Genomic DNA, 22,957 nt, shown 5'->3' on the forward strand with positions numbered 1-22,957 from the left:
GACAACTGAAAGAGCAACTTCTTTTGCTCCTTCCTTATAGACTTGTCGTGTAGAGCAACTGGGGCCAAACACCCTATCTGATGGGGACAAGAAACAAGCACAATATGAGCAAACAATAGCCAGTAAAATGTCTGAACACCAACTCCTCCTTTTTGTTCCAAACAAAAAACACCAACAATTTAGTGAACACCACTGCAACTGGTAAGTTAAGGTATACTGAATTTTGCAACAAAAAATAAACTGAGCTCTGCTGCTGCTACTCACCGTAGGTGTAGGCGGTGGGGAACTAATAAATTCTAATGAATTGATAAAAAACTCTAAGCCTAGAACAATACGAAGTAGTACAAATGAAGATGAGGAATGCCCATGATTGTTTTCCAGCAGCCAAATAAGTAGGATAAACAAATACATAAAGAGAACAATGATTTCCGATGCGATGCACAGACCATGAGACAAATTTAGCCGGTTGATTAGTGAAGAGTGAACTAATTAAGCACCAATGCGATGCACAGACCATGCGATGGAAGTAGAACCTAAAAAAAGGATCGCAGCAAGTACTGGACTTCAGTAGGGATTCTACTACGATCTGAGATGCACGAATCAAAGAAATAAACAATAGATCAAGAAACACTGAAACTAACAGCTGACACATGGTGCACCAAACTTCACTAGGGATTCTACAACGCGCTAATCCTAGGCCAAAACTGATTTCCATCTCCCACAGGCATTTGAGCAAACAGGTGGAGCGCATGCTATTGCATACCTTGGAGCATGGGAGCAACACCACGAAGGCAGCCCCGCCGCCAGCACGACCTAGCGAGCGTCAGTAACAGCAGGGGCGGGGCACGAAGCACTACCCGACGTCGTCTGCAGCGCCATTGGCCGTGTCCTCCTCTCCCTGCTCGGCCTTGCCCCTAGCCTGTGCTGTCAGAGTAGGTGCACCGCGGGCACGCCGAACGCAGGCGGCAGCAGGTAGCACGCCATCCTCCTCCATGTTGACGATCCCCGCTATGGCTGCTGCGGGCGGGCTGGCGGTGCGGGGCGAGGTGGGCGCAGAGCACGAGAAGGGGAGCGGCACACGGAGCGGGAGTCAGGTACGGCGATGCCGCCGCCAGCTTCACCACCTCGGACCGCCACGTGCGCGAGCGCACCTCGCCGCCCGCACCCTTCGGCAGCGGGGACAGCTGCCGCCGCCAACGGGAGCACGGACGCCGCCGGGCCCGATCTCACCACGTCCAACGCCTTCGCCGGATGTATGCGGTGATGCCGTTCATAGGGGACTGGTGAGGACGGATCGCGTGCCCTAGCCGCCGCAGCCCTGCCCTCGCGCTCCACCGCAACACGAAGTCTTGGTGAGGAGGAAGAACAGAGACGAGAGAGTGGCATGGTCTGAACCTGAGAAATACATGAGACAAACTATACTAATTCGATCATCCCTGTACTACTCAAACATTATATTTTATTATAAATTTACCATTCTACTCTTAATTATATAAAAGAAATTCGAAAATAGAATTATAGTACCATTTTTTAAGGTGCTGATTCACTAATTTTAGTATGCACTTGGTGCAAATGATCCCACTATTTAGTACTCACTTGGTGCCTTCCCGGTGTCTCTCCAATTGGTTCCTCTACTTTTTTGGCCGTCGGATCGCTCCTCATGAGCCGTCCATTTTCTGACAACCATTGTAAAAATTCTCATAATATATATATAATTAATGACTATATATATAGTCATTAATTATTTCATAATATTTTTTTCTCTTCTTTTACCTATATATATATATACATGTAAAAGAAGAGGAAAAATATTATGAAATAATTAATGACTAACCCAGTTGATGAACCAGGAGAGGCTAAACGTCCTTGGCTTCTTAATCTTCAGCCACAGGATGCAGGGAAGCTGTTCAATTATAGTAGCGTCCGTTCAGTCAAATTAGTACATCAACAACTTGCATTGCTACTATAATACATACATACATACATACATACATACATACATACATACATACATACATACATACATACATACATACATACATACATACATACATACATACATACATACATACATACATACATACATACATACATACATACATACATACATACATGCATACATACATACATACATACATACATAATTGAAAGAAAAATTGTCAAGGATCTCTCACATAGTAGGTTGTCGGTGCAAATGCGTAACCACCAAAGAACCCTAGCAACCCCCCGAAGAACGGCACGGCGATGCCAACCAGAGCTGTGAACACTGCACATACGACACAAGATGCATGGAGCAACAAATAAATGATGAACAACACAATATAATACGCCAATTAATATAGATTTTCTTAGACACTAGACTATGCATGTAATCAGATCAGATCAGTTAATAAATGCATTGGATATATAAGTACTTACCAACATAGAGTGAGCGCGCTATCAAACGGAGAGGCAGACCTAGCCTGAACCGAAGTTTCTTCACCAGGAACGTCTCGAGCATGTCAAACACGGGCATGGCGTAGATCTATTATAGATGTATGTCGATCAGAAATGTCATCAATATAATCAATGAATCAATGCAATAATACATATGGGATTAGGGGATCGACGACGGGCCAGGGACCTAGCTACTATCAGACCTGCTGGTAGCTGCCGATGACGTGGACCACGACGAAGATGTTGGCCATGGCGATGAGCCAGCGTGGCTTCTCAAGTGTGATGAGGATGTTGTCGTCAACGGCATTGCCGAAGACATAGTAGCCGATGAACGCCACGGGGAGGTAGCAGATGGCGACGACGATGTAGGACGCCCTGCCACATGGGCTTCTTGGACGGCTTGTCGGGCGTGGACGGGATGGTGGCTTGGATGTCCAGCACCACGTTGTGGCCCGTGTCCGCGAACGCCACATCCCCCAGCGCGCTCAGGAAGTTGAACGTCTGCCCCGTCGCCATCGACGCCTTCTTGCTGTAGTCCACGTCGGCGTGCCGCCCCTTGTGCACCGACGCCGCCCATGCAATCGTCGAGTAGCTGCATTATATATACAAGTATTGATTGAATTGATCATGATCCGCGATCCAAGAGTAGGGGTTTGCTATGGTACCCCAAGTAACTTTGAACCGTGGATGACAATTATCATATTTATTACCCCCTAAGAAGTAATAAGATGAATATAATTTTATATATATTTTAAATAGGAAAATATCTTACAATTGAATTTATTAGGTAAACTATCTTGCAATTAGATCAAACATGCAGCATGCGAGATGGATGATCCTAGCACAGAGTCTTAGTCGTAACATTTCTTTAAAGTGATATTTGACTGACCCAATGCCAGTCTTAGTTGCAATGTTTGGCTATAGCCCCAACATGAATCATCATTCCAATGTTTTTTTTTGAGGTATACGAAATTGACATGATATGAACTATGCATGCATGTTACGGTTTGTAATGCAAATACAAGAAACATGTTAACTAGTGTCGGTGTTTCGTACAAGCATCGGCAAGTAAATTTATAGTAATGCGCGTTAGGCTCGGATGGTGCGCTAAAGGACACAGGATTTATACTGGTTCGGGCGGAACGTCCCTACGTCCAGTTTGTTGCTGCTTGTGTTATTAGCACCGTAAACGATCTGTAGTAAGGGATACAAATTGCCGAGAGAGGGACTGGTCCCAAGTCTCTGATCGAAGGATTGAAAGGTCGTCAAGAGCTTCGTAGCTGCTTGAATGTGTGTGAGTGCGTTCTATTGTTCGGTTCTCTTTTTTCCCGTCCCTTTGATGGAGGATGCGCCTCCCCTTTTATAGATGAAGGGGCTGGCTTTACAAGGGTGAGGGCTCCAGGATGCGTACTCTACTTAGCCTTGTGGCTCATGTCTACCTGGTCAGGTCCCCATTCTGATGAGTGCGAAGGAAGATAAGTGCTTACGATGTTGTCGATATCTCTGTAGGATGTCAGATTAGTCACAACATGCTGCCCCCAGGGTATGGGTTGTAGTACAGTGGTTTTGACTTAGGAGCCTCCCCCCAACCTTGCTCCACACGCCTTCTGGTTCCCATGATTCTTGTTGGGAGAATTCGGGGTCGGGGTCTAGTGTAGCGCCGTGGCCAAGGCTCTCTGACTGGGAGGACCTGAGGGGTCGGGAAGAGGGCCCCCCCGCTCCCTCGGGTCCACAGCGCGGTGACGGAGTATCCGTCGTTCGTGGAGATAGCAAATCCGTTCTTGGAGCGTAGCGGTTGTCGTATATCTTCGTTGGGTTCCGTGTCCCAGAGCTGAAGGCGGCGCCTACAACTCTACAGAGTGAGGTGCACGCACCTGTAATACCTTTTGGGCTCTGCGGCGCCCGGAAGGGTCTAAAGCATCAGTCCTGTCGTTCCCTGGCAGTTCTTTTCCTGTCAGGGCGCAGGGTATGGTCGTTGGAGCCATGGTTGACCCGAACGTCTTGTCTCGTCCTGTACCCATCGTTATGAGGGATAGATATCGATCAGGGCGAGGCTCGTTCTGGGCCATCGGGTGGAGGCCAATCCCTATCTCTTGGGCGAGACTAACCCTATCCCTCCGGGGTCGGGCGAGGCGGAATCTATCCCTTAGCCTTCGGACGGGACCGAGCCCGCCCTATAGGCGTCGGGCGAGACGGAGATTAGCCTTGAGCCTTTGGGGCGAGGCAGGGTTATCCCACAAAGGCGTCGGGTGAGGCTGACCCCACCCCTCCGGGATCGGGCGAGTCGGAACTCATCTCTCAGCCCTCGGGCGAGACCGAGCCCATCCTCAAGGCGTCGGGCGAGACGGAGTTTATCCCTCGGCCCTCGGGCGAGACCGAGCCTGTCTCAAAGGTGTTGGGCGAGGCGGAACCGAACCCCTGTCACTCGAACAAGGGATGACATGGCGCCCTTATGCGTCCAGGAGTTTTTTCCATTTGGTGGTTATCGGTTCCACCTCCTGGGGTACCCTGGTATTAGGTCCCCGACAGTAGCCCCCGAGACTCTAGGTGATTCGGGTAGAACCGCCTGGAGGGTGTTTTTTGATTTCGTTGAAGCTAATTTGCCGGAGGGTGCACGCGAGCGCACCCGATGGGTGTAGCCCCCGAGCCCCCGGGTGACTCCAGTAGAGTCGCCCGGGGGTTTGTATCGGCCCCTTCGCGGGTAAGGCTGAAGGACTTAGTTTTACATCAACTGGGTGTCTCTGCCCTTGATGGCGGATCGTTCGCGGATTCCTTCTTAGTTGGGCCGGCCGGCGAGTCCCTAGGCCCTAGGTGGGCCAAAGAGAAAAGAACAGGCCTTTGTGGCTTGCGCTTCCCCGGTGGGTAGGGAGTCTGGATTTGTTCGGGGAAGACGAACCGTTCACCGAGATTTTTGGGGTGAGAGGATAGGGACTGCGGGCGCGTGTCCCGCGATGTGACGCGGTGGCGCGCGTGGCAGGCCCAGAGATCGAGGCAGACGGTTGCCCTTCTCGTGTCCGTCACCCCCTATAAAACCACGGGGTTCGCCCCCAGGGTTCCGTATTTCGCTCCCCTTCCTTTGCATTCTGAGACGTCCGCCGCCAATCTTCCCAGCCCCTCACGCCCGCACCGCCACCGTCGACCGGCCTGCGTTCGTGTTCCAGCCGCCGTTAAGCTCGCGCCTGCCCTTCCCCCCCACTGCTTCAATGGAGTTATGGGGCAGATCAAGCATCTCTTCCCGGCGTCTGGAGGGCCTCATCCGCCGTGGCCTTCTCCGCCCACAATCCGCCGTCCAGGAGTGGTTGCTTCCTGGCGACGAGGGTGAGCCGGTGCCGCCTGAAGGGTATGTCGTCTCTTTTGCCCTCTTCCATGAGCGGGGATTCGGGGTACCCGCGCATAGATTCCTTCGGGGGCTATTAGATTACTATGAGGTAGAGCTGCAGCATCTAACTCCCAATGGGATACAGCATATGGCAGCGTTTGTTGCCCTGTGCGAGGGTTTCCTGGGGATCGATCCCCATTTTGATCTGTGGTGGTATTTCTTTAGCGTTAGTCTGTCGAGGAGGAAGATTGGGGGGAAAGAAGTAGACGCGCCGATGGGGTGTGCCAACATTCACCTGCGCCATACCCGGTCGAAGGGTTACCCGTACATGCATCTGGCTGCATCCAACAAGGGATGGCATTCGCAGTGGTTTTATGTTAGGGATGATGTGAGTGCCACCCTACCGAAGTACACCGGACGTCTTATTGTGGATGCTCCGGCGTCGTGGGGCTGGGGCGTCCAGACCAAAGACAAGAAGCACATCTCCGACCTTCTCTCCGCCCTCCATGCCCTGAAGGGTCGGGGTGTAAAGGGGTCGGGGATTATCGGCGCCTACCACGCGAGGAGGGTGGCGCCACTGATGGCGCGTGTGCTTCCCCTGCATCGGATGATGCCAGGGATATCGTTCGAGGGGACGGTGCTCGTTGACAAGGCGCTCCCTTATTCGGAAGTGGCGCAGCATGTCAAGGAGGCGACGGAGCCGATGAAGGATTCTGCCGGCATGGTCCTCGACATCGTGTATCCGGTGCCCGGGCATCCTCCAATGCGGCCAGAGCCTAGGTTCTTCGAATTCGTAAGCCCTCTTCCCCTGCACTCTTTTCTTTCTCCGGAATCTCCCCTTTTTAATACTGGCTTTTGTGATGTTGGGGCTAGCCGAGGGGGCTAGTCTTCAAGGATAATCTAGCTCCACTGCCGAAGGACAGGGCTGTGGCGGCGGCGAATCGACTCGCGGCCGAGCGGGACAAGAAGGCAAAGGAGGAGATGAAGAAGGCGAAACGACTGAAGCAGGAGGCACGGGATCGGGGAGAGGACGTGAGCAGTGAGGATGACGACGATGATGATGATGACGACGACGACGACGAGGTAGCCGTCGACGTGGATTGGGGCGTCCTGGAGGATGAGGAGACGCTGATAAGTGGCCACCCACCTGTGCAGGGGCCCTTCGCTTTTCACGCGGAGGGAAGTGAATCGATGAGGTCAGTGGAGGCCGGCGAGTCCGCCTCTTCGCACGGCGTGCCGGCCGAGGACCGGTGGATGGGGGAGGGCGAACCTGTCGCCGCCATCCCCGAGGCGACGATGGAGGGGAGCAGCTCCGGTGCTGCACCCCGTGAGACGATGGAGGGGGACGGCTCCGGTGCCGCGCCCGACGAGATGATGGAGAGGAGCGACTCCGGGGCCGCGCCCGATGAGATGAACCCCCTACCCCGGAGCAGGGGACAGGCATGAAACAGTCCCGCCTAGATGAGTCAGGGCAGGGGTCTGGGGATCCATCCCCAAAACGCTTCCGCCGGCCGAGGACGTCAACGTAAGCCGTTGATTCCTCTGTTTTCATCCTTTTTTCATTTTTATTTTGACTTAATGGTTATTACCTTTGCGCAGGTTCTTGCGGACGGGTCACCCCCTGGGGCTGGCGCCCAAGAAGAGTCTCGCCCTTCAAGTGGGACAGACGGCGTCGCCTGGAGCCACCCCTGTTTCGGGCAGGAGTGGTGCCGATGTCGGGGCCGCGTTGGCCGAACCGACGGCGTCCAAGGTGGCTCCCACACCCGCGGAGGTTACTGAGCGAGCGGTCTCTTCCGTGGTGGGCGTGGAACAGCCGGCCGAGGACCGCATACCGCCGGTGACGGTGGTCGTGACTGCGCCAAGCCAGGATCAGCCGGACGCGGTCATGGTGGCACCCGAGGGCGTGGTGCAATCCGCGTCGCCAGGCGCCCATGTGGATCCTCCCGTGGCGCTCGAAGCGGCCCAAACGGAGGAGGGTCCAGCCGGAGGGTCCTCGAGTGCGGCGGTGGTGCCGCACAGGTTCAGGAGGGAGCCGCCACCGGCCCCTTTGTCGAGAGGAAACCGCTCCCCTGCGCGGGGAGAGCCGCCGCTCCAGTGGATGGATGCTCAGGACCCGACGTCGGCTCTTTTCTCGCTCGATGATCATTCCGAGAGCATGGAGCGGGAGGGTCTTGACATCGGGATCTCGACCATGCTGAACGCCCTGGACCAAGCCAGAGGAGCCCTCCGTGAGATCGTTATCCCTACCACTCAGGTATTTTCTGGACTTTCTTCTTTCTTCATGTGTTTTTGTGTTCTCGTATTCCTGATATCAGTCTTCTTCCTCCTCAGATTCTTGTTGCTCGTAGCCGGGATAAATCCCAATTCCTCCACGAACAGAAGGAGGAGAGGGATCGCCTTTCCGAGGAGGCCCGGCTGCGAGCAGACTTGGCCGCCCAGATTGCTACTGTCCGAGAGCGGGAGGCCCAGGCGCGTCAGGATGCGGAGGAGGCGCACGGAATGTTCGAGGACCTGTCGGCGAGGTCTAGGCTGGATGGAGAGGAGATTGCCAGACTCAAAAAAGAGCGAGACGAGCTGCTGCAGAGGAATGCCGCGGCCAATGAGAAGGCCGGCGAAGTCCTGAAGGAGCTGGAGATGGAGCGGGACCTCCGGCGGAAGGCCGAGAGTAGGGCCACAGCCCTCCAGTAGAAGGTGGACGAGGACGTCGAGGTGGTCCGCTCTCTCCGGGCGGAGCTTGATGACGCGGTGAAAGGAAAGTCGAGTGCTGAGAATGCCGCCACCAAGCTGGAGAAAGAGGCTTCCTATACGCGCAGAGCCCTTCAGGCTGAGAGCGATGAGCACGATCTTCTACAAGCTGCGGTCGGGGTGGTCCTTAACGCCCTGAATGTGACGGAGCCGGTGGAGACCAGCCCGCTCGCGGCTCGCGTCGAAGGTATCACGGCTCGGGTGGGCCAGCTTGAGGAGAGTGCCTTTCACGCCGGGATTACCCAGGCCTTCATCGTCGCCCACGCCCACTATGAGAAGGAAATAAACCTGAAAGTGATGAGTGAAGGCTTTCCGTCCACCTACGAGGATGAAGAGCTGGAGGAAATGGAGCAGATGGTCGCTCCCCTTGCGAAGAACCTGGCAGACAGTCTGAAAGAAATGGTTCTCCCTTCACGGGAGTAATTAATCGAACAATTTTGAGAACAGCTTATATGTAATATGTGAACAAGTGTCGGTACTTTTCGAGTTTGGACGCCTTTCGTGCTTTCGCGTCTTAATTTCGTTTTGTTTGATTTTTGTGATTTCATTTTTTACGGTCTTACCAATATGTTCCCCTGAATTATGCCGCTGATTATAATGCGAGGAGATTGTTCCGAAAGAAGGAAAGGAGGTGGCCATACCTTAACAGCCCCCGAGTAAGGTCCGACCCCCGCACCTGCTGGGGTCGGGTGTTACTGGAGACCGGAATCGTGGTTCTGGTGATAATGGATGCCATCGCAATAATCCCCGCCCTGTCTTCCAACAGAAATCCCAACTGGAACTCTATGGGCTCGGCAAGGTGGGGCCTTTGTCCCTGCATTATTTGGCCCGAGCCCCCGAGCCTTGTCAGGGTCTGATAGGGGTCGGCCGTTATTTGCGTGTTACCCCGTCCTTGGTTTTCGCAATCGGAGGGGCTGAGTGAACGACACTTGCCTCGACGGCTTGAGTACCGCGCTCAACGAGCTCGCTAACGGGTACGCTCGTGCGGAATCCGGGTCCATCATTTGCTGATGGGGTCGGCAGAGCCCTCTGGTGGCACTCCACAACTTCTTAACCCGCCTCCCGGCAGATGCCTAAGTCGTTCGATAAGCTCAGGGGCCCCGATGGCCTCTCCTCGATGGAGATTCTGTGGGTTTGGCTCGAGGTTAGAATCGAACGAGAGAAGGTCGAGACGTCCCGGTTCGCTTCTGAGCGGGGTCGGGCAGGGCCGCTGGGGCTCGTCTCGGTTATCTCTCCCTGGCTCTGTTCGGCGTGAGGCGGCCTCGAGCCCTTCGCGGGCCGACCTTCGAACCTCAGCCTGTGGTTGCCTATATCGGATAAGGCGACAGTCGTTTCGTGGTGCGACACGAATCATTGGGATGCAATTTTTTGCATATGAAATGTTTTAAATGCAAGATTTAATTGAAAATAAAGGTGGTGACGTTACCTTGGTGGTATGAGTGGCGGAAAAGCTCCTACCAGATGACGTTTGTGACGAGGTTGGAAAAACCTGCGTAAGAATTGCCATTTTTTGTTTTGTGTCTCGGTGACGATCCGAGCTGTTCAATTAACTTGGGCGACCTGACAGCTGTAGGCGGACCCCTCCGATCCCTTCCTTGAGAAAGGCGGACGTCGAAACTAGAGACGCGAGAGGCGTTTGAGCATGATTTTTCTGGTGAATAGAAACATTGTAGCTATCGGGGCGTGGGGTTTGCTAGTTCGTCCAGTTTTACTCAAAGCTTTGTGCCTGTATGTCGCGCCCTTAGTTTCAAGCGTACGGAGGGGTTGGGTGAAGAGGATGTCTGGATTGGTAGTCATCCTCGACAGCCCCCGAGTGATGTTCGCGTCCCTGCTATTCGACGGGGTCGGAATCTTGCGAACAAATTCTAACGCATAAAATGTGAAAGATGAGAGGCTTATCTTTCTTTGGTCGTTCGTTCGTCGTGTCTTCTGGGCCGAACGGTCGACCCAGGAGAACTGAAGGGTCCCGTCATCGGGTCGTCCGTGGTCCTGCATGGGAAGGTGAAAAATTTGTCTGCCTATGCGGGTGCCTTAATCGCCGTGTCCGGAGCGGGTCAGTGGCGGGCCATACCCAGGCAGTGTTCAGTTTGACCAAAGAGGGACGCTTCGTAGACCGGGGTTCGTCCCATCACCTCTGGTGCGTCCCCTCAGATATCAATCAGCATTGATTGCGTATTTAAAAAGGGGAAGGGAGAGGGTTTTTCGTCCGACCTTTCGCCTTTCCTTAGTTACTGCGCCTCCTCTTTAAATAGGGAGGGGGAGAGGAGTTCTCAGCCCACCTCCCCTTCTGCCTCCGAGCCGCTATCTCTCCTTCTTCTTCCTTTCCGCCAAACGCGTCCGTGCGTCGCGGTGGTTCCTGAGTGAGGCAGAGTAATGCCAGAGAGAGATAGAGAACTTACAAACTTGCTCGTGATTCTGGTGCGTGATGTCGAGCCGGAGGTTATCCAACGTAGATGAGATGGTGCGCACGGCCCTTGCTAAGGAGTCACTGCTGCCGAAGGAAAGGAGGTGTCGGTGGGCATCGTACGTCGTTGATTGCGCCGTCGTTTGCTGCGCCCCTCCCTTGGCGGGAGGCGTTTCCTGCCCATATGCCGTTATCAGGGTTATGGCTGGGGATGATGGCGTAGTCTCCAGACGTCATGGCGGTAGCGTCGCTGCCGGGGTCGCGACTGACGACGATGGCGTAGTCCCCGGACGTTTCGGTGGAGGCGTCGTTGCCGGGGTCGTGGCTGACGACGATGGCGTAGTCCCCGGACGTTCCGGCGGAGTCGTCGTAGATGGTGGCGCCTTCGAGGATCCAGCGAAGATGTCGCCGATGGAGAGCGTGGCACGGCGACCGCAGTAGACGAGCTGGCCCGTGTACACGCCCCGGACGTCGCCGATGGAGAGCGTGGCGCGGTGATCGTAGTAGACGAACTGGCCCGTGTACACGCCCCGGGCGTCGCCGATGGAGAGCGTGGCGCGGCGACCGCAGTAACACTTGTGGTAGAGCTGAGCCGAGACTGTAATGAAATAACGTTGTGGGGAAGCCCCCGGGTAAACAGTCCTCGGAGTATATTGTTCCTTTTTTGTAATGACATCGCTTTGTAAGTGGTGAATTTGTGCAAAAAATGAACAAAATTGCATCCTTTGCTTATGGCAAGTCATTTTAACGCTTTCCAACTCTTCTCATGGTCTAAGTCATAGGAAACTAGGAACGTGGGTGAACTAATTCTGATTGAACTGGTGAGCAAAGAGGTTGCAGCCGCTGGGGCGTGGGTGCCTTGCGGTCCTACCAGTTGTATTCAGAATTGGTTCCCAAGATCTTAGCCCTCGAAACTCGTTTACGAGGCGAATGGAAAACTTAAAAAATGTTTGCAAGTATAACAGAGGGATTTTTTACAAGCGTAATACTTGTATTACACATGACATATGTTATGATCACATGCCAGCCCCCGAGTGAGGTCTGACCCCTCACGATTTGTAGGGGTCGGTAGTCACTAAGGATCGGGGTTCTGTTAAGACAAAAACTGATAAGGAAAAGTGTAAGCTTATTTTAAGGATAGAAACGACGTAGCTGCTCAATGTTCTAGGCGTTGGTGAAGACCTCGCCTTTGATGGTTTTCAACCGGTAGGCGCCTGGGCGAAGTATTTCTGCGACGATGTAGGGCCCTTCCCAGGGCGGGGAGAGTTTGTGGCGATCCTTGTTGCTCTGCACAAGGCGGAGGACGAGGTCTCCGACGTTGAAGGCTCGACCCCGCACCCGTCGGCTGTGGTACCGCCGTAACGCTTGTTGGTACTTGGCTGAACGGAGGAGGGCGATGTCGCGGGCCTCATCTAGCTGGTCCATGGCGTCTTGGTGAGATGCCTCGGCTCCCTGTTCGTCATATGCTCTGATTCTTGGCGCTCCATAGTCGAGGTCCGTCGGGAGAACGGCCTCGGAGCCGTAGATCATGAAAAAGGGTGTGTAGCCGGTGGCCCGGCTTGGAGTCGTCCTTAGGCTCCAGAGCACAGCCGGGAGCTCAGCGAGCCAACGCGCGCCGAACTTGTTCAACCGGTTGAAAATTCTGGGTTTGAGGCCTTGAAGAAGCATGCCATTTGTGCACTCGACCTGTCCGTACGTCCGGGGGTGTGCGACGGCTGCCCAATCGATTCGGATGTGTTGTTCATCACAGAAACGAATGAATTTCCTACCGGTGAACTGTGTGCCGTTGTCTGTGATGATGGAGTTCGGTACTCCAAAGCGATGGATGATGTCGAGAAAGAACAAAACAGCTTGCTCAGATTTGATTGTGGATATTGGCCGAGCTTCAATCCATTTTGTGAACTTGTCTATGGCGACAAGCAGGTGGGTAAAGCCTCCGGGCGCTTTTTTAAGTGGCCCAACCAGGTCAAGCCCCCAGACCGCGAAGGGCCACGTGATGGGGATCATCTGGAGAGCCTGGGCCGGGAGGTGCGTTTGCCGAGCGTAGTATTGGCACCCTTCGTAGGTGCGTACAATTTGCTCGGCATCGGCTACTGCGGTGGGCCAATAGAAACCCTGTCGGAATGCCTTCCCAACCAAGGTTCTTGGTGTGGCATGGTGTCCGCATGCCCCTCCGTGGATGTCGCTCAGTAGGAGTTTTCCCTGTTCGTCAGGGATACAAAGTTGCAGAATTCTGATGTGACTTCGTTTGTAGAGTTCGCCCTCTACAAGAACGAAGGATTTGGCGCGTCGCGCGAGCCGTCGGGCTTCTGTCTTGTCGGTTGGAAGTACGTCGTGGAGGAGATAGTCGATGTAAAGCATTCTCCAGTCATTGGGAGGATCGAACTCCATTGCTGGGTCTTCTTCAAGCTCCATGACCTCGGGGTCGGGAGGAACAGTTGGCGGATCGGCCTTGGGGGTCGGACTAGAAGGGCCATCGTCGGCTTGTTCCGACCCTGCGTAGCTTACCGAGGGTTTGTGTTGGTCACTGGCGAAGACGCCTGTTGGAACTGGCTCTCGGCTGGATGCTGCTTTTGCGAGTGTATCGGCCGCTTCGTTGAGGCGCCTGGGGATATGATTGAGTTCGAGGCCATCGAATTTGTCCTCCAGACGTCAGACCTCTTGACAGTATGCCTCCATCTTGGTATCGTGGCAGCCCGACTCTTTCATGACCTGGTTGACGACCAGCTGAGAGTCGCCCCTGACGTCAAGGCGTCGGATGCCCAGCTCGATGGCGATTCGTAGGCCGTTGATGAGCGCTTCGTATTCTGCAGTATTGTTTGATGAGGGAAAATGAAGCCGAACCATGTACCTCATGTGGACCCCGAGGGAGGATACAAAGACTAGTCCTGCTCCGGCGCCCTTCTTCATCAGCGATCCATCGAAGTACATTATCCAGTACTCTTGATCAACGGCTGCTGGTGGCATCTGGACCTCGGTCCACTCCGCGATGAAGTCAGCCAGTGCCTGAGATTTGATCGCCGTTCGGGGGACATAAGAAATGCCCTGATCCATCAGCTCGAGTGCCCACTTTGCGGTTCTTCCCGTAGCGTCATGGCTACGAACGACCTCGCCGAGGGGGAACGACGTCACTACTGTCACGGGGTGTGACTCGAAGTAGTGGCGTAGCTTCCTTTTGGTGATGAGGATGGTGTAGAGGAGTTTCTGGATCTGGGAGTAGCGGGTTTTGGAGTCAGATAACACCTCGCTGATGAAATATACAGGGCGCTGCACCTTGAAGGCGTGCCCCTCTTCTTCTCGCTCTACTATTAAGGCGGAGCTAACCACTTGGGTGGTGGCCGATATATATAGTAGGAGAGATTCTTCATCGCATGGAGGAACTAGGACCGGCGGCTTAGTTAAAAATCGTTTAACCATGTTAAGTGCTTCCTGAGCCTCGGCTGTCCACTCGAAGCGGTCAGTTTTCTTTAGGAGTCGATAAAGGGGGAGTCCTCGTTCGCCAAGGCGTGAAATGAATCGACTGAGAGCGGCAAGGCACCCGGTGATCCGCTGAACCCCCTTTATGTTTTGGATCGGGCCCATCCTCGTGATGGCTGATATCTTCTCTGGGTTGGCTTCGATGCCACGTTCGGAGACGATAAAGCCAAGCAGCATGCCCCTCGGGACCCCGAAAACACATTTTTCGGGATTGAGCTTGATGCCGTTCGCCCGGAGTTTCGCAAAGGTACGTTCAAGGTCGGCGACAAGGTGGTCAGCCCGCTTGGATTTGACTACGATGTCGTCGACATAGGCCTCAACGGTTCGCCCGATGAGATCTCCGAAGCAACTAAGCATACAGCGCTGGTACGTTGCCCCAGCGTTCTTCAAACCAAACGGCATTGAAACGTAGCAAAATGATCCGAAGGGCGTGATAAAAGATGTCGCGAGCTGGTCGGACTCTTTCATCGCGATCTGATGGTAGCCTGAGTATGCATCCAGGAAACAGAGGGTTTCGCACCCCGAGGTGGAATCGACTATTTGGTCAATTCGTGGCAAAGGAAATGGATCCTTTGGACACGCTTTGTTGAGGCCAGTATAATCAACACACATTCTCCATTTCCCGCTCTTTTTCCGAACAAGAACAGGATTTGCTAACCACTCTGGGTGGTACACTTCCTTAATGAATCCTGTGGCCAGTAGTTTGGCTATCTCCTCGCCGATGGCCCTGCGTTTCTCCTCGTCGAAGCGGCGCAGGCGTTGTTTCACCGGCTTGGAGCCAGGAAGGATTTGGAGAGTATGCTCGGCGACCTCCCTCAGGATGCCCGGCATATCCGAGGGTTTCCACGCAAAGATGTCCTTGTTGGCGCGGAGGAAGTCGACGAGCGCGCTTTCCTATGTGGAGGAGAGCGCGGTCCCGATTCGGACTTTTTTGCCCTCGGAGGTACTGGGATCCAAGAGGATGTCCCTGGAACCCTCTGCCGATTCAAACGATCCGGACGACTTCTTTGCGTCGGGTGTCCCCTCACTGACCTCCTCCCTGAGGGTGACGAGCTCTTCGGATGCGATGACCGTGGATGCGTGTCCGCAGCATTCGACCTCGCACTCGTAAGCGCGCTGGAAGGAGGTGCCGATGGTGATGATCCCATGGGAGCCCGGCATCTTCAGCTTCAGATATGTGTAATTGGGTACGGCCATGAACTTCGCGTAACATGGTCGTCCCAGAATGGCGTGGAAAGTCCCTAGGAACCCCACTACATCGAAGGTGAGGGTTTCGGTCCGGTAATTGGATCGATCCCCAAAAGTGACGGGCAGGTCAATCTGCACCAGTGGCACGGCTTGCCTTCCTGGTACGACGCCATGGAAAGGTGCTCGGACGGGGCGGAGGCGCGTTCGGTCGACGCCCATCTCGTCGAGCGTCTTGGCGTACATGATGTTGAGGCCACTGCCCCCATCCATCAGTACCTTGGTGAGCCGCTTTGGACCGACGATCGGGTCGACGACAAGCGGATACCTTCCCGGGTGTGGGATGGCATCCGGATGGTCGGTCCGGTCGAAGGCTATGGCGGATTCCGACCACTGGAGATAGGCTGGCATAGCCGGTCCAGCGGTATAGACCTCTCGACGTGCGACCTTCTGGCGGCGCCTGGAGTCGTAGGCCGTTGATCCTCCAAAGATCATGAGGGCACCGGTTGGAGTTGGGAAGGTGTCGTCCTTCTCCTCCGTGTCGTTAGTGGTGGGAACAGGCTCCTTCCCCTGCTCCTCCTTGTTAAGGCCCCCAGCCAAGTATTTGCACATAAGGCCGCATTCCTTGTATAGGTGCTTGGCCGGGAAGGCGTGGTTTGGGCATGGCCCCTCGAGCATTTTCTCGAAGTGGTTCGGAGTGCCCTCCGTGGGCTTCCGGCCACTTTTGCGGTCGGCAGCGGCCGCGAGTGAGTTGTCGCGCTGTTGCTTCTTATTTTTCCCTTTGGCGGGACGGTTGGAGGCGCCTTCGCTGGCGTCCTCGTCCCGCCTTGTTTTTCCATCGGTACGATCAAAGATGGCCCCGACTGCCTCTTCTCCAGAGGCGTGACTAGTGGCGATGTCCAGGAGTTCCTTGGTAGTTCGCGGGCCCCTGCGTCCCAGCTTGTGGACCAGGGATTCGCAGGTCGTCCCGGACAGAAAGGCTCCTATTACGTCAGCGTCGGCGACGTTCGGGAGCTCATTGCACTGTCGGGAAAAGCGCCGGATGTACCCGCGGAGGGTTTCATCGGCCTTCTGACGGCAGTTCTTGAGGTCCCATGGGTTTCCAGGGCGTTTGTACGTGCCCTGGAAATTACCCACAAAGATCTCAGTCAGATCCGCCCAGCTCTGAATAGCATTGGACGGTAGGTGCTCCAGCCATGCTCGTGCCGAGTCGGCCAAGAACAGCAGGAGATTGCGAATAATGAAGTCATCATCACTCGCACCACCGGCCTAACATGCAAGCCGATAGTCTTCGAGCCAAAGCCCGGGATTTGTTTCGCCGGAATATTTAGGAATGTTCGTAGGTGGTCGATACCTTAGAGGGAACGCAGCGTTGAGGATGTGCCGGCCAAAGGCCTGAGGGCCTGGCAGGATGGGGCTTGGGCTTCGATCCTCGTTGCTGTCGTAGCGCCCGCCATGTCGGGGATGATAGCCGCGACGCGCTGCTTCTCCCTCGTCGCCGTGGGCACGTCTCCGGGCGTTGATGATGCTGCGTACATCGCGGCCACGACCGAGGCGTTGATGTACGGGGACGACGGAGGGCTGCCCGCCGGCTGGTGGTGTTTGGTGTACGGATGCGTCCTTGGTGGGACGCACTGAGGGTGCACGCTGGCTGGTGTCGGGTTCGCGTCGTCGAGACAACGAACTTTCCGCCTGCTGCGCGGCTGCACGTTCGAGCAACGTGCGAATCTCCCGATAAGCGCGTCGATCCTCGGACGTCGCGGCCTTCGGGAGGCCATGCAGCAAGGCGGTTGCTGCGGCGATGTTCTGGCTGGCTCGAGCAAAGTGAGGAAAGGCCCCATCATCGGTGAGGATCCTTTGATGTACGGTGCGGGCTGTGGCGCGCGCGCGCCCCCCGTCTTTGCGGCGTTCAATCTCGCGATTGATGTCCGCGTATTCCCGTGCGAGACCTTGCCCGGCCTCATCGATCTCTTGCTGACGAGCCCTTAGCTGCTCCATCCTCAGGCGAGATGGGGCTGTCCCTTCTTCCCCGGATCTGCTGTCAGGATTGTTTGTAGGGGTGGCCTCTTCCTTGGAGACGCTTTCGACGTGACCCTCGGGGGTCTGCGTCACGTAGCATTCCCGAGAAGGGTGGTGGCTCCCCTTACTGGAATCTGAGCTGGAGAGCGATACAGGTTCCTCGTTGAGAAGCTCGTAGAGGGTCTCCGTATCCCGCTCAATCGCCCCCACGAATTCGATGTCCGTGGGTGGTTGAACCACACGTAGCGCCAGAAGGAGGCCACCGGTTGCCGCAACGTTGCGGAGACCGAACGGAAACGCTGTCGGGGCGCTCCATACGGACCCTTCCGGACACTTGGTGGCGTTGTGAGAGGCCTCTTTGGGCGACGGGACTCCCCGGGAGTTGCCCGGTGGGCCCCTAAGCCTGAGACGGCTAAGGTTGATCGAAGGGGGAGAGGGAGCGGCTGAATGAGTCAGCGCCAGCTCTCCTCCTAGTGTGATGATGAAATCCAGGTCGCCGAAACGCACGTGTGCACCCGGGGCCTAGGTGATTGCGTGGGTGGTCATCCGAGACCTGATTTGGAACGCGCAAAGCCCCTACCTGGCGCGCCAACTGTCGGTGTTTCGTACAAGCACCGGCAAGTAAATTTATAGTAATGCGCGTTAGGCTCAGATGGTGCGCTAAAGGACACAGGATTTATACTGGTTCGGGCAGAACGTCCCTACGTCCAGTTTGTTGCTGCTTGTGTTATTAGCACCGTAAACGATCTGTAGTAAGGGATACAAATTGCCGAGAGAGGGACTGGTCCCAAGTCTCTGATCGAAGGATTGAAAGGTCGTCAAGAGCTTCGTAGCTGCTTGAATGTGTGTGAGTGCGTTCTATTGTTCGGTTCTCTTTTTTCCCGTCCCTTTGATGGAGGATGCGCCTCCCCTTTTATAGATGAAGGGGCTGGCTTTACAAGGGTGAGGGCTCCAGGATGCATACTCTACTTAGCCTTGTGGCTCATGTCTACCTGGTCAGGTCCCCATTCTGATGAGTGCGAAGGAAGATAAGTGCTTACGATGTTGTCGATATCTCTGTAGGATGTCAGATTAGTCACAGCATGCTGCCCCCAGGGTATGGGTTGTAGTACAGTGGTTTTGACTTAGGAGCCTCCCCCAACCTTGCTCCACACGCCTTCTGGTTCCCATGATTCTTGTTGGGCGAATTCGGGGTTGGGGTCCGGTGTAGCGCCGTGGCCAAGGCTCTCTGACTGGGAGGACCTAAGGGGTCGGGAAGAGGGCCCCCCGCTCCCTCGGGTCCACAGCGCGGTGACGGAGTATCCGTCGTTCGTGGAGATAGCAAATCCGTTCTTGGAGCGTAGCGGTTGTCGTATATCTTCGTTGGGTTCCGTGTCCCAGAGCTGAAGGCGGCGCCTACAACTCTACAGAGTGAGGTGCACGCACCTGTAATACCTTTTGGGCTCTGCGGCGCCCAGAAGGGTCTAAAGCATCAGTCCTGTCGTTCCCTGGCAGTTCTTTTCCTGTCAGGGCGCAGGGTATGGTCATTGGAGCCATGGTTGACCCGAACGTCTTGTCTCGTCCTGTACCCATCGTTATGAGGGATAGATATCGATCAGGGCGAGGCTCGTTCTGGGCCGTCGGGTGGAGGCCAATCCCTATCTCTTGGGCGAGACTAACCCTATCCCTCCGTGGTCGGGCGAGGCGGAATCTATCCCTTAGCCTTCGGACGGGACCGAGCCCGCCCTATAGGCGTCGGGCGAGACGGAGATTAGCCTTGAGCCTTTGGGGCGAGGCAGGGTTATCCCACAAAGGCGTCGGGTGAGGCTGACCCCACCCCTCCGGGATCGGGCGAGTCGGAACTCATCCCTCAGCCCTCGGGCGAGACCGAGCCCGTCCTCAAGGCGTCGGGCGAGACGGAGTTTATCCCTCGGCCCTCGGGCGAGACCGAGCCTGTCTCAAAGGTGTTGGGCGAGGCGGAACCGAACCCCTGTCACTCGAACAAGGGATGACATGGCGCCCTTATGCGTCCAGGAGTTTTTTTTTCCATTTGGTGGTTATCGGTTCCACCTCCTGGGGTACCCTGGTATTAGGTCCCCGACAACTAGATTATCAAAACAAGAAACGAGACATGCTTTATATAGATCTTGACTTGTCTTACTTTCAAAATAGATCTTGACTCGTGATCAAATCTGTGCTTCACAGTTCATCGGCAACAATTTCTAGATAAAATATATTGAGCAAATAAAGTTAGTTGAGAAAATTTAGATGCTAATTTGTGAAGTAAATTCTGTACGTGTATGGCCAATCATGGCAATACAATTTTCTAATACTTAAATTAAATTATGTGAAGGTGATTTGCCGTGCATGTCAATTGTCAAATCATACTTCATTCCCGTAATTAGGTGCATGGACAGTAACGTTGACATAATTTTCCATCTAAAACTAATAATTTGCTGGTTATTTCTTTTTTTTTAACTTTAGTTAATCATTTTACTTTTTCTTAAAATGAAGGGCTCAGATTTATTTGACCTCTTACCTCCTACTCCCTCCATCCCAAATTATAAGACGTTTGACTTTTTTGGCTCCAAGTTTGACCACTCGTCTTATTCAAAAAATTTATGCAAATATAGTCAAATTTAAGTCATTCTTAAAGAACTTTTATTAATAAACTAAGCCACGGCAAAAGAAGTGATATTTTGCACAAATTTTTGAATAAGACGAGTGGTCAAACTTGATGTCAAAAAAGTCAAACGTCTTATAATTTAGGATGGATTGAGTACTAGAAAGTAGTGTACCATAGCAAGGCTCCCAAGAGTAATCATTCAAGTAGTAATGACAGATAGCAGATGATAAGACAAACGTAAGCGACATGATCGCGGCGGCCAGGGAAACGAGTGTGATGGAGTTGAAGTTTGGGAGCTGCGAGAGGAGCAGGTGGATGGCGGCGAATATCATGATCCAGAGCCCGGTGCGGAGGGGCTTGCAGTCCGGGCAAGCGACGGTGTAGCACTTCTCGAAGGACTTGCCGCCGGTGATCATGTAGACGATGCATACGCCGACCTCCACGATGAGCTGCTGCGGGACGACGATCCAAAGGCCCAGCTTGTCGCCGAACGCGTGTTGGCCGAGCTCGTGGTAGCGGTCGAAGCGCTTCCCCGGGACGCACTCGTGCATCTCAACCATCTGCCACAACGTGTACAGGGTGATCACCCAAGACAGGAGCATGGCCACCACGCCTGGACCCCTGCATGCAATTTCATATCCATCCATTAATTGGTCAGCGGCGGATCTAGGATTTTATCAAAAAAAAAATATGCCAAGCTAAAAAATTTTGTATGTAATTCGATAAAATCCATGTAGCAATTTGATGACAAATTTTAAAATTTTCACAGTAGGTCGGTATCATATACTAAATAAAATGAAAGGCTTATTATATTGAAAGGTTAAGATAAAAAATTGCACAAATTATATTTGATGTAGTTCAAACACCAAATAACTAATAATTTAAAATATGCATAGAAGAAGCAAGATAAGTACGGCACAATGTAACAAAACTCTTGTGATGATATAATCATAATTCATAGACGATGTAATTAATAATCTCTTTATATAACAAAGAAATAAATGAAGAATACAGACACGAAGAAAAAAATATTAGTAATGGTGATCTCACTTGCGATTAAACAAACAATTTAAACAGAAAAAAAATACTAACTCTACGGCATGGGCGAAACCCCGGTGTAACTAATCTCTGCAGTCTTGTTCGCATGAGGCATTGTCATTAGGAAATCAAGCATGATTTTAGAATTTAGAGATGAGAAATCAGGCATGGTTTTAGAGATGAGAGATCACAGACGAGAAGGATTGCAAAAGAAAAAGAAGGAGAAGATCCATACTATGCACGAGAAAGAACAAGATGATTATTTCTACGATACGCCTAGCGCCCGGATGTCCGGCGCCAGGACGTGTTCGGACGCACCTCTAAAAACAGCAACTGCGTACAGAAACACCAACAGCATGCGTGCACACATCCCCATCCGTGGCCTATCTCCTCCACACCCCCATCCTGCCACCGCACTGCCATCTCAGGGGCGCTCTCTCTGCAAGCCCCCCAACGCGCCGTGCAGTGCCGCACCCGTTTTTCGCGCTGCACACGGGGCCCGCGCCGCTCGAGCAACAAGACGGGAAGGTCGCGCGGCGCCTCCGATTCGAAGAACCCGGCCGCGGCATCATATGTATGCCCTGCCGGCTCTGGGAGAGACGAGGCAACAGAAGATGGGGAGGTGAGATGCAACACTCGATGTCGGGTTCATAAACCTGGGGTCCCTAATGGACCTGCTTCCCAGCAAAAGCTCGGCCCAGCAGACAACGTTGCAAACGACACGTAATTTCTGGGCCGGCCCAGATACCTAATGACAGGCCAGAAGAGCGATCCAATCTCTGATCGGAAGGCCTGGCCAAGGAGGAGACGATGCTCACTTCCGACTCCAACCCGCTTCTCTGACCGGAAGGCCTGGCCAAGAAGGGGACCACGCTCGCTTCCAATTCCGATCCGCTTCTCCGACCAGAAGGCCTAGCCAAGGAGGGGGCGACGCTCACTTCCGACTCCGACCCGCCTCTCCGACTGGGAATACATCGAACCTCTGCTTAAAGCTCTTTCTCTGACCGACGCTGTCGGAGCTGACTAGGAACAACCGAACGAGGACGTCCGCTCAGTAAGGACCCCAAGAATTAGGCGGAGCAGATAAGGCGAGGCGCTCAAAGTCAACCACAATACCGAGGACTGTACCCTACGCGCCTACGGGATAGTACTGTCAGACCATGTCAAAAGGGTGCTTTGCAACCTTCCAGACATATCAGAACATAAACAGTGTTGTGGGCGCCGATATTTGTCCTACAGTATGGTAGGCGTCGACATTTGCCATACCAGAAGAACACGATGGAGCCTACCACATGCATCTAGGCATCAACAGTATTGTGGGCGCCGACAAACTGTCTTGTACCCGACGGTATGGGCAACAAGACTAGGTAGCACACACACTCTCTTTCTCTCTCACACACTCTCTCTCTTGTAAGGCTATCCTCTTCACCTATAAAAGAGGATGCGCTCTCTTCTAGGACGGAGGACGATTACGGACAACAGACGGATCATTCCGATTCATTCTCTGCTAGCTTTAGACACTCTAAAGCTACACAGAGCATACATTTGAATACTTAGCGCACGTAGGAGCTCCCATCACTCTTGGCCCTCTGGTCTAGAGTCCGACCGGACCTCTGATATTCCCCATCTTATTCCCACTCGTTTGTAACCTCACAGCAAACTTCGAGAACCTGGGCTCAGGAATAAAGTCATCGACCGACTCAAACTAGACATAGGGCACCTTGCCTGA

The 22,957-nt window shown here is 53.8% G+C and overlaps 1 pseudogene; it reads right to left on the reverse strand.

Annotated features, from left to right (window-relative positions):
* Nucleotides 1-1,008: 1,008 nt before the first annotated feature.
* LOC136469471 (lysine histidine transporter 2-like) lies at nt 1,009-20,792 on the reverse strand (annotated as a pseudogene).
* Nucleotides 20,793-22,957: the final 2,165 nt, after the last annotated feature.

The sequence above is a fragment of the Miscanthus floridulus genome, chromosome 8, assembly GCF_019320115.1.
Source record: "Miscanthus floridulus cultivar M001 chromosome 8, ASM1932011v1, whole genome shotgun sequence".
Classification (NCBI taxonomy): domain Eukaryota; kingdom Viridiplantae; phylum Streptophyta; class Magnoliopsida; order Poales; family Poaceae; genus Miscanthus; species Miscanthus floridulus.